Raw genomic sequence first — 11,346 nt, forward strand, 5'->3', positions numbered from 1 at the left:
AAATTTCAAAGAGGTTTTTAGAGCTTGCACAATGTTTGGATATGCAATAGAGTTTACTATTTTAACTTTATACATAATGTTTTTCATATTCTATTAGTCAAAGTACATTAGCGTAGAGCTTACATTAGCAACGTAAAAACTTCTGTCAGATTGGCAGCGTTACGATTGTTAATGTTTATAAATTTTAGTTTATTAACAGATTAACTTTCATTGTTATTGATCCATAATATCTTAAATATTGAAAGAAGCAAAAATTTTACTTTTTTCAAAACTGTTTTAGTTTTAATTGCAGGATGTTTGGGCATTCTTCAGAAAATGAAATGATTTCGACTAATTCAATTCAACAGGAACATTGCTGAATGATTTTAGCTAAAAAAATATCCAAAGCAGTGACTAGAGCTCCAACAATGTTGAGAAATAAAATAGAGTTTAATGTTTTTATTTTATGCTTAATATCTTTCTTAATCCGTCAGTTAAAGTACATTTCGTTGGAGACTACATTGGCAAGGTAAAAACTCTTCTGAGATTGGCAGCGTTACGATCCTTAATAATGTTAATCGATTTTAATTTAAATTAATTAAAACTTAATAATGTTAATCGATTTTAATTTATTAACGGATTAACTTTAATTGTTATTGATGCATAATTTCTTAAACATTGAAATTAGCTTTTACTTTTTTTAGGACAGTTTAAATACAGAAAGTTTAGAACCATTTAAACAAGTTTCAACTATTTGCGGAAGTTGGCATACGAGCATTCCAATGAACTGAATTGGCTACCTTCGGAAAGCTGCAACGCACTTCTATTTGCAAGATAAACCATCTTTAATGATCCTTTGGATATCCTCAGTGGCGTCGTACCACCTGTAAGAAGACAGATTTAGAAACAGAATTCCAGAAAATAAAAGTGCGCCATTTGCACGGGCGACGTGCCAGGGAAACGTCATTACATCTTACATAAGAATGCGAAATCTCTAACGATCTTTAGGGCTCTTGAGGTGCCACTTTGTGCTTATTTAACTAGTTTATGTGATAGTATGGACTACGAGATGAAGCGACAGTTGTTTTAAATTAAGTTTCTGCAAAGAATAAATACACTTCTGAACTGTTTAAAAATATTTAAAGGGATGAAGGTTGTAACATGGTTTCACAACTCTGAAAGCAATTGAAATAGATTTATCCTTCTGTTGCTCATGAAGAAAGTTGTACAGAGTTTGTTTGGCTATTCTAAACTCAAGATTCAATTGCACTAATCGTATTATGCCAAAGCAGGTAGATAAAGAAAGAAAAAAGCAAAATAGAAAATAATGAATTTCAATTTGATACTCTAATAAAGAATATGTTGGAAATATTAATTGCAGATCAGGCTGAATTTTTTCATACCGTAAATATTTTGGGTTGATTTTTTTTTTATCTCTTTTATCTCTTTTATCTTCTGAATTTATAGTCGTGGAGTCTAATTTCATATCAGGGATTATTCAATACGTTGTCCTTTATTATTAACATCAAAATCATAAACTTTGAATTAAATCATAATTCGCGAATTCTAATAGGGAAATAATGTTCGTCATAAATTTTGAAGCATCTTTCAAAAGCATTTATTTTGAAAATAACAGTAACAAAATCTGACTTACGGGTTAAACGAACTTAAATGATCCTTAGCATGTCCTCCTCAGTTTATGTTATCAATACTTTATCAAAACAGGAACAACAATAACTCCATAGCTTTTAAGCACATAGCTGAGTAATATCGCCAGAATAAAATAAAATTGGGCTTCTTAATTATTAAACAAAAAATAAAGCAGAGCTTAAATTCTTGATTTGATTCTGTTGGTTATTTAAAAAAAAATTCGGTCGTAGATTTAAATTTATTTCTTAGTATTAAGTTACAACTACATTGTTCTCCGAAAGTTAAAGCACAACCTGCATTTTGTGTCCAAAAAGAGGATACAACCTATGCATTGCAATATTCGGCAAGGGCACGCGCAAACGTTTTCCTCCGAAGGGTGCAACCAGGAAAAATATTCACTATAACATTTTTAAAATCTTGTATAAATATTTTTTTCTTCCGTTTAGTTATTCTAAAAAATACTTTCAGAAAATGTTTTTCATCAAAATGTTTTTCCTCAACATGTTTTTATAAGCTGCAATCAATAATTAAATTTAAGTAACTAACCCACAATTTTCGATATAAAGTTAGTATTTCAAGCAGAATTTAGCTATTCTTAGAAATATCCTTGTATTAAAATGCTTTTACAAGCTACATTGAATAATTAAATTTATGTTACTAAACCAAAAAGTTTTGATCATTTCAAACAAAATTTAAATTTTAATATTTAAAAATACATTCAAAAATCGTCTTTATTTAATTCTTTAATTAAATAATGTTTAAACACAATAGAAAACCTCTTATAGTTTTTTTTTAAATTTTCTATTTTCATTTTTTTTGACAATATCTTATAATTAGTGAAAAATATTAGTTAATGAAATCATTACATTTAAAAATTTAACATTCGCGATCAGTTTATAAATTGGGGAGGATTTAATATGACAGATAACAAGATAGATTTATGATTCATTCAATTAAAAAAAAATTAATAACATTTGAAAACAAAATATAATTTTTAGTATGTTGAATTTGCAGAGGGATGACCATTTATTACAAAAAACTTCATCACAATGAAAATTTTGTAGATACTGTACTGTTTTAGACAAATGACCTGATATCTTCTTTTTTTCCCAAATAAATTATGATTGTGGTAAATTCATCTAAATTTCTACGTGGCAAGAAATAAATAGCTTCTTGGTATATGCATTTCCACAAAATTTCTTATTTCCATTTTCATCCATTTTATAACGTACAGTCGAAAGGTAACGTACAGTCTTAACTTTTGGGGGTAGTGTGTAACTAACAACATTGAAGAGATAATATACCATTCCAGATCTTTTAAAAGTTGTAAATTAAAAAGTTTGAGCAGCGGTATCTCAGTGGATTTCGCTTCCCAATGAAGTGAGCAAGATTCGAATTCCAGCAGTAGCTGGTTGATGCGAATTCTGCGTCCGGCTCGCATCGATCACAATGCTGCTTTCCTCAGTGGTAGACGGATCATGGATTCGAACCCTCTTGCCGTTGGGCTAACCATGGGAGATTTCCGTGGTTTTCCTCTCCACGCAATAATTTTAAAATCCTCCACAAACTCTAGTTTGTCATAATGCTTGATCTATGAGTTCCCTTGTCTTCTATGTTGGGTTGAAAATTACATGGTGTGGAGTTGAACATTGATAGTCGTAAACTCAGAATTGGGTAAATTGTTTAACTACGATTATAAAATAAAAATAAATTATAAAGTATTTTAAACCTGTTTATTTGTTGAAGAATAAGAGAAAACCAGTTTGACAGTATTCGAAAATTTTGAATTTTTCCTTTACTTACAGAACAAAATATGTTTTCTTTACTACTAAATTGTACTTAAAATTCCCTTACTTCATACAATTATAAAGACAATAAGCAAAATAGTAAATTATTGTTTAGCTGAAAATTACTAAGCAATTTTTATAGATAGGAATGTTATTATGGTAATGTGGTAAGGAATTTAGTGTTTTATTACAATGAATCATTAAAATTTGCAGCAGAAATACAGATGATTTAAAAGCGTGTCCCAGTAAAAAAAAATACAGTAAAAATTTTTCTTATGAAAACTGTTCGAATTTTTTTATTAATTAAATGATTATTAGTAAGATAATTTGTTTAGAAAAATCTTTCTGAGGTTATTCTGTTGTTTACTTCTTACTGATAACTGAACTTGCATCCATCAACAGGTGGCTGGTGTCACTGGCAAACAATTTTTTTCGACGAATAGGAGGACTTAAAACTTGTGTCTCAGGGTCTGAAGCAGAAAAAAAAAGTAAAGATGAAAGAGAAAAGGGGGAGAAAAAATCTTCATTTATCCCACTTGTGTTATGTCTGCGCCAAAACACTAATTCTTATCTTTGAACTAGTTTGTGTTTAGTAACAACTGATAAGAGAAAGGCAAAAATATGGAGAGAAAGCGCTGCAAGAGTCTAACTTTGCAGATTAAACCTATTTCTGTAAACCAATAAAATAAATAGCCAATGTATTTATTAAAGCAATATTTGATGTTTTTTGAAACTATATTACCAGGGAAAGCTAAAAAAATGCTTTCAAATGTAAACTTTTTTTAAGGAAAAAAAATCTCCAAATTAGCGAGATTTTTAGGCCATGAGGAAAATGATTAAGCTTATTGAATAATTGTCATTTTTTTTGCACATTTTTATGAGCTTGAACAATACAACTTTTAAGTAATTTTTTAAGTTATAAAAGCATTGAATTGCCTGCACTTTTTATTTTTAGAAAGGCTTTTCTCTGTTTTGACATTTTGAACCAATTTTGTTTAGCGCAGAGGAGGATGGTTAAAAAAAGATGGAAAAAAAACAGTAGTCATAAACAATTACTATAATTTAATAAAAGTTAAAAGAAGAATATAACATTATTCACTAAAAAAGATTTATTTCATATGCATCACACCTTTCGTGAAAAAAAACTCAGTAATAAACGTAGTAATTATAAAATTTATTTTAAAAATCTTTTTGGTTTCAAAACAGCAGCTTTATCTGCCATTTTTCGAAATAATTTTAGGTCCTATGTCTATTCCTTTTTTGGGAAACTCTGTTCAAAAATTGATTTTTCTTAACAAATTAGTTTTTTTTCTTCTTACAAAGATAAAATTGATATAAATAATGCATATATAAATCAGATTATCAATAACTTATGAATACTCATGTGCATAAGTGCAACTAAAAAAAAAAAATGGGTTAAGAAAAATGTTTTATAACTGGTGAAATATTTTTTGAATGCGCATAAAATCTACACAAAGTTTGACAATGAAAAGTATTTTTTTTTGAAAGAATAATTGTTCTCAATATTTTCTATAAGTCTCCAAAAATACAAATATCAAAATGTTTTCTAGTAACTCTTACTGACCGGGCTAGTCAGGTTGGCAGGACGCTGGAATCTCGTTTGTCAGAATGGAAGTTCGAATCCAGCCAGATGAAGACTCCCCGCGTAGTAAATGGTGACTGGTACACGTTAAATCTGTCTGGTCACGAAGTCCTCCTTAACAAATAGATACCTCTGGGGGTACTGAATTGGAGATTGATCGTTCTCTAGTTCAGGTCAAAATCATGATCTGTGGAGGAACGAATGGATGCTTGAATGGGTCCGCCTTATAAACGGGTGTGGCAGAAGTCAAATTCTTGGCGATAGATGACGCCACTGGAAAATAAGAACATTCACACCCCCTCTGCCTTAATGTCCGACGACGACAACAACAACAGTAACTCTTACTAATAACTTATTGCTATTTTTTAACAAAATCTCAGATATTCATAAATATTATTACTAAATAAAAGTTGAAAGGATAAGATTATTGACTATTTACTACGTAATTAAAATGCACAATCTTTCTCTCTCTTTTTTTTTTTTTAGCTTTTTAAAGGACCACAAACTTTCACATATTTTTGCGTGAGTTTTCTAAAGTAGAAAAGTATTAAACGATGGAAATTTGTCTGGAAAGCATAAGTATACACATCTTTGTGAAAGTCACGAAATCTACCGATTATCTTTGTCTAAAATATATTTGCACAAAATATTAATGGGAGCAGTGATGGATCAGAGGATAGAGCGTTCGCCTTCCAATGAGGTGAACCGGGTTCGAATCCCACCGATGGCTGGTTGATACGAATTCCGCATCCGGCTAGCACCGATCACAGTGATTACGTGAAATAGCCTCAGTGGTAGACGGATCATGGGTTAGATTCCCTTTGCCATCAGGCTAACGGTGGGAGGTTGTGGTCTTCCTCTCTATGTAACGCAAATGTGGGTTAGTTCCATCAAAAAGTACTATACGAAGGCGAATATCTCCCAATACTTAATCCAGGAGTTCCCTTATCTTCTGGATTGAGTTCCAAATTACAAGGCTGCGGAGTTGAACATTAGTAGTGGTAAAGGCGAAAAATTGGTTCAATGACGGTTACAAAACAAAATATAAAATATTAATGGAAAAATTAGATTTGTTTATGTTCGTATTCTCCTCAAAACTTCAATTTATTTAACAAATTTAAAGCTAAATAATGATGTCTGATTACCTACTACCCGTAACAATAAAATTTTCACTATCTTTGATTTATTATTCTTTTCCAAGTTTGCATGCGTTGCTAAGAGATAATAAATGTAGCTACTGCTGTCATTAATTTTTTAATTTTTTTTAGTTTCTCTTTCCCATATAATTTTATAGTGTACACATTCACATTAGAACGTTTTTTTCAAAATTTTTTTCTATGAAAATGAGAAAGAAAGAAATTTTTTCAAACACATAGGGTGCGAGCGCTAGGATGTGATAAGCTTTTATGAACGTTAAAAAAAGGACATCATAAAACAGAGTTCTTGCATACCCGCAGACTTTATTATTTCCCCAATTTTTGACTTGGTCTTGTTTAAAATTTAATGTTAATAAATTACTAATGTCATTTACTTGTGGAATCCTTTTTTTTATTGTGTTTACAATTATTTAAAAAAACATATTTTTTAAACGAAATGTTTTTTGCAATGAAGCCATAAATTGTTTCTAATGCGCATGAAAATATGTGTTGTCAATAAACAAACAAAAAAAATGGATAAATAAGTAAACAAATAAAGCTAGAACTGTAAAAAAGTAACCAAAAAATATGACTACATGCACTGTAAAAATTTTAGCTTACATCAACACCAAAAATAATTCACCACAGTGGTAACTTGAAGTTAGTAATTTGTTTGGTAATACTTTTTGAAATAAAAAAAAATCATAAGCTAATAAGCTACGGCTTATACGTTTCAGATTGCAGATAAATAGCCACAATGATTTATTAACAGAGTTACCTATCTTTCTGTAGTTACCTAGCCCCAGCTATACAACCGTCCATAATTAAAACTTAGCAATTTGTGTCATAATAATTTTTTAATATATAGAGGGATTCTAGGTTATGGATGATGGCTTGTAAATTGGGGATTGCCAACATAACAATTTTTTATAATAAAATTTTCCTTCTTTGGGAAATCATCTAGCCCTAGTCATACAACCGTCTATTATTAAAACTCATAAGCGATGTTTGCAATTTGTTTCATAATATTATTCCAATATAGAGAGATCTTAGATTATGACTTATAAATTAAGGATTGTTCACAAAAAGTCATACCAATTTATTATTGAAGTTCTCAGTATTCCGACAGTAACCCAGCAATAGCCATGCAACCGCCCATAACTAAAACTAATAGATGATGTTTGCAATTTGCTCCATAACATTTTTTAATATAGAGATATCACAGGTTGTGGCTAGTAAATTAGAGATTGTCAACAAATAACAATTCATTTATAGAATTATACAGCTTTCGGCAGTCACTTAGCTCTAACCTTACGTTCGTCCATAATTAATACTTATAATGATGTTTGTAATTTGTTTCATAATATTTTTGTAATGAAATAAGATTATAGGTTGTGGCTTATAATTTAGAGTTGTGGTCGACCAAACTTTACTTCCTCTGATTCATCAAAGTTTTATCTCACCACTTTTTATCCGATCAAGCTGTCGTTGAGGTGATTTCTCAAGAAGGATGCTCTTTGACATTTGATATTCCTAGCTCTTCCTTTAAACACAACCATTCTCTATCATTCAGTGTGGGTTCAAATGTAAGTGTTTTGGCGAGATAACTCTTTTGAAGTTGTCTTTGGCGGCAAATGCGGACCTATCGCATTCAGATAATGAATAAAGTTATGTTGAAAGGGAAAGTACCATACACAACTACGTTGGAACTAATAAAATATTTCAGAGTTAAATAATCATCAGGTAGTATGAATAAGCATAAATTCATATAAAACGAACTTTATCTTAACATCGAATTCAAAAATCTGTACAAAATCTTATGAGTGGAAAGAAAACCATCTGGATAAGTAACTTTTTACTCATGGAGTTAGCAGAACTCGTGCAGGAAAAAATTGGAGTTCTGCAAGGTGCATTTATGTGGCCACAGTTACAGTTTGCTGCTGTATATTGAATAACAAGCTGTTAAAGCAATTGTAATGAAAAACATAAAATGTTTCAACGACTTTTAAAAGCTTTTTGGAATTAATGAATCTAAATATATACTATTTTTTCAATATTAGATTCCGATGTTTTATAATTCGGATGACTTTATTCGTCGATGAGGTAAATTGCCTTTGAAGAGTGTTATTTTGGAAGCCTGAAATGATTTAGGTATATTGATTCGTGAATTATTCATGAAGCAAGAGTATTATAAAACAGTATTAAAGCATCAAACAATGTATCTGTACCTTTTCCTCATGAAGAAATTCTGCAAACAAACTTTTTTTATAATTAGGACTTAAATTATACGATAAATTATCTCTTCTAATATATCCTTCTAATCCCTTTTTTTCAATTACAAGAAACTATTAAAAGCATTTATTATTTTTCAATTGATGAATTAGAAAATATTATTGGTTCTACTTTTTAGCTCATTATAATTTTATTGAGAAGCTCATCATCATATCACTGTTACGTTTCTTACCATATCATATCTTCATAATTTAATTTTTTTCCTCGTGCTTAATGTTTAAGTATAAAAGTTTTATAACTACCTTTATAAAGATGCTCTTTGGCAGTATAAATCTAATTTTTCTCCTGTTTTTTTTAACTTCATATTCTTGAATTAATGTGTTTTTATTGTTTAATTAGATTTAATGAAATTGTGGGTTTTCGTAAATTCCTTGCTAGAATTTTTTGGATGTTATGAACAAAAAATTTTATGAATAATAAAGATAAAAATTGTTACTGTTATTGCTCAATATTATTGTTATTGCGTCTATGATAATTTAGGTTCAAATTCGAGCAAAAATTTAAAAAATTGTTTGAAAAAAGTAACTTGGTGTTTTTTTATAATTTCATTTCATAAGTTGTATTTTAAATATTTTGTCCAGTAGACAAAATTGCGCAAAAATATCTTTGTCAAATTCTCTATTCAAATAACATTGAAAAAGTTTATTCCCTTATACAGAAAACAACCAGGCTTAACTTAACTCTGTGTCCGAATTTAAAGATAATATTTCTAATGTTAAAAACTTCATTTCTAGAGTTAAAAAAGTTTTGTAAGCCAAATTGGATACTGCACGTGACGTCATCGTAAATAAATCATGGCATTTATCGATTCAGAAGCCAATCACGTTGGCCACTTACGCGTGAAATCGCTTACAGGTATCCAATTAAATCTGATTTAAATCACATGGTTAAACCACTTCACTTCTTCCCGAGTTGGAAGCACGCAATTGTCGAGCTTGTAAACTTTTTTTAAATATAAAATATATAACTGAAGGTTGTTTTGCGTAGGCACTGTGATAAATTGAAATAATGCCTTCTTTTGCGAATAATATGCTAGTTTTTTGACAGCTGTGATTTTGTAACACTCATTCATGACTGTTAAATTTGGCCTATCTTTAGCCAGCGCCCTCTGTACTATTTATGAAAAAGCTGCAAAATGTCTATACAACGAAAGGTTCCGTTTTGTGCTAACGAAAAGATGTCTGCGATCAAATATTTTAATATCCGAAAAGTTACTCAACACTCAGATAAACCGTAAAGCCAGATTACACTAACGTTCTGAAGCCCAGAGCATTCTCAATAACAAGACAGGGTATACAATAAAAAATAATAGCCTTGCTTCGACTTAAAGGCACTTAAACAGTGGCTTTTTTATATTTTTCTTGGCAAAAGAGCTTCGATAAATATTCTCAAGAGAAAAAGGTTCCAAGGGAAAATTTTGAGAATAAACGCTCAGCATTTTTTTTAAAAAAAAACATGCCAACAGCAAGAACCTGAATGCAAAACAAATTTTACAATTAAAAACTGACTTTTTTAAAAACGTCACGAAAAGTTAATAAGCTCTTTAACTGCAACGTGTACTTAAGTTTATGATTTTGAGCTTTTTTCAGTTTGTCTTTTGGTTCGTTCTTCCACTAATCTCTCGAAAAGTATAATGTATAGCGCGCAAAATTATAATAAAAATACTACGATTACTTTTCTAATGATTGGATTTTCATTTACTTTCAAATACTAAGATGCATTTTTAGTGGTTTGAGGGATTTACCTTAAAAAGCTACATTTGTAAAGACGATATTTTTAAGTTTCTAAATCAGTCACAAAAACATAATTTCTCAGAATAAACATGTCTTTTTTTGTCAGACTAGGAGTCGTAACTTCCGAAACAACAATGTGTAAAATATAATTCTAACAGTTTAGGTAGAAGATAGGTCAAAATTTTTGGCCTGTTAATGCTAATATCGCTATATCTTGAAAGATGTTTTAGCGAATCAAAATTTTTGCACACAATTATAGAATTTGTTAATCAAAAAAAAAATAAATAAATAAAAATGATACAGTAAATAAGGTAAAAAGTTATATTTTTATAATTATTTATTTTGTTAATGATGGAAATATTTTGGATCTGTATGATACAATCATTTTTACACCATTTTCAACGTCGTAATTTTAATTCCCAAAATTCAAAACCTGAGCCAAATTTATCAAACAGTTCTTGTGAAAGAAAAATTTAAAAATACGACTCTTTGATGTTATTCAGCGAAAAAAATATGAAACAGCATTAAGGTGCTCAAACTTTCAACCACTCTCCCGTTTAAACTATTGGGGTTATATTTTTTCGGATAGTCGATTTGTCGGGGGTTAAGAATTTGAATTTTTCGAAAAAAAAGCATGTTTAATTAGCGAAACTGCATCTGCATGGAAAGGGAATGAGCTATATAAATACAACATTTATTTAAAACCCACCATTTCATGATTTTTCAAAATGACCCTTGGTACATTCTTTCACTAAACTCTTCAAAAGTATAACGTAAAGAATTCAAAAAAAGAAAGAAAAAAAAACAATGATTGCTTTTTATCTTGTGATTGGATTTTTGCGCACTAAGACACAAACTTGATCCGAGGTTCTTAACCTTAAATGCGCTGAAATATTTCTACAAACTATATTTTGTACAAATATCTTATAGTGGATATGTTCTAATATTTAAGTTACTAAATCAGATTAGAAACATATCTTCTTTGAATGTGCAAGGCCTTTTTTTCGAACGGATTAGGATTTTCATTCGTCGAAATAGCAAAGGGCTGCTACTATCTGTAAAATTTTGTCCCAATTATTTAAGTAGGAAATAGGTCTACATTTTAGGGCCCGTTAAAGTATGTCCTTACTTTTTCCATGTTTTGCTCCATCTCGGTTAATTTTTAA

Source organism: Parasteatoda tepidariorum, chromosome 2 (assembly GCF_043381705.1).
Source record: "Parasteatoda tepidariorum isolate YZ-2023 chromosome 2, CAS_Ptep_4.0, whole genome shotgun sequence".
Taxonomy (NCBI): Eukaryota; Metazoa; Arthropoda; class Arachnida; order Araneae; family Theridiidae; genus Parasteatoda; species Parasteatoda tepidariorum.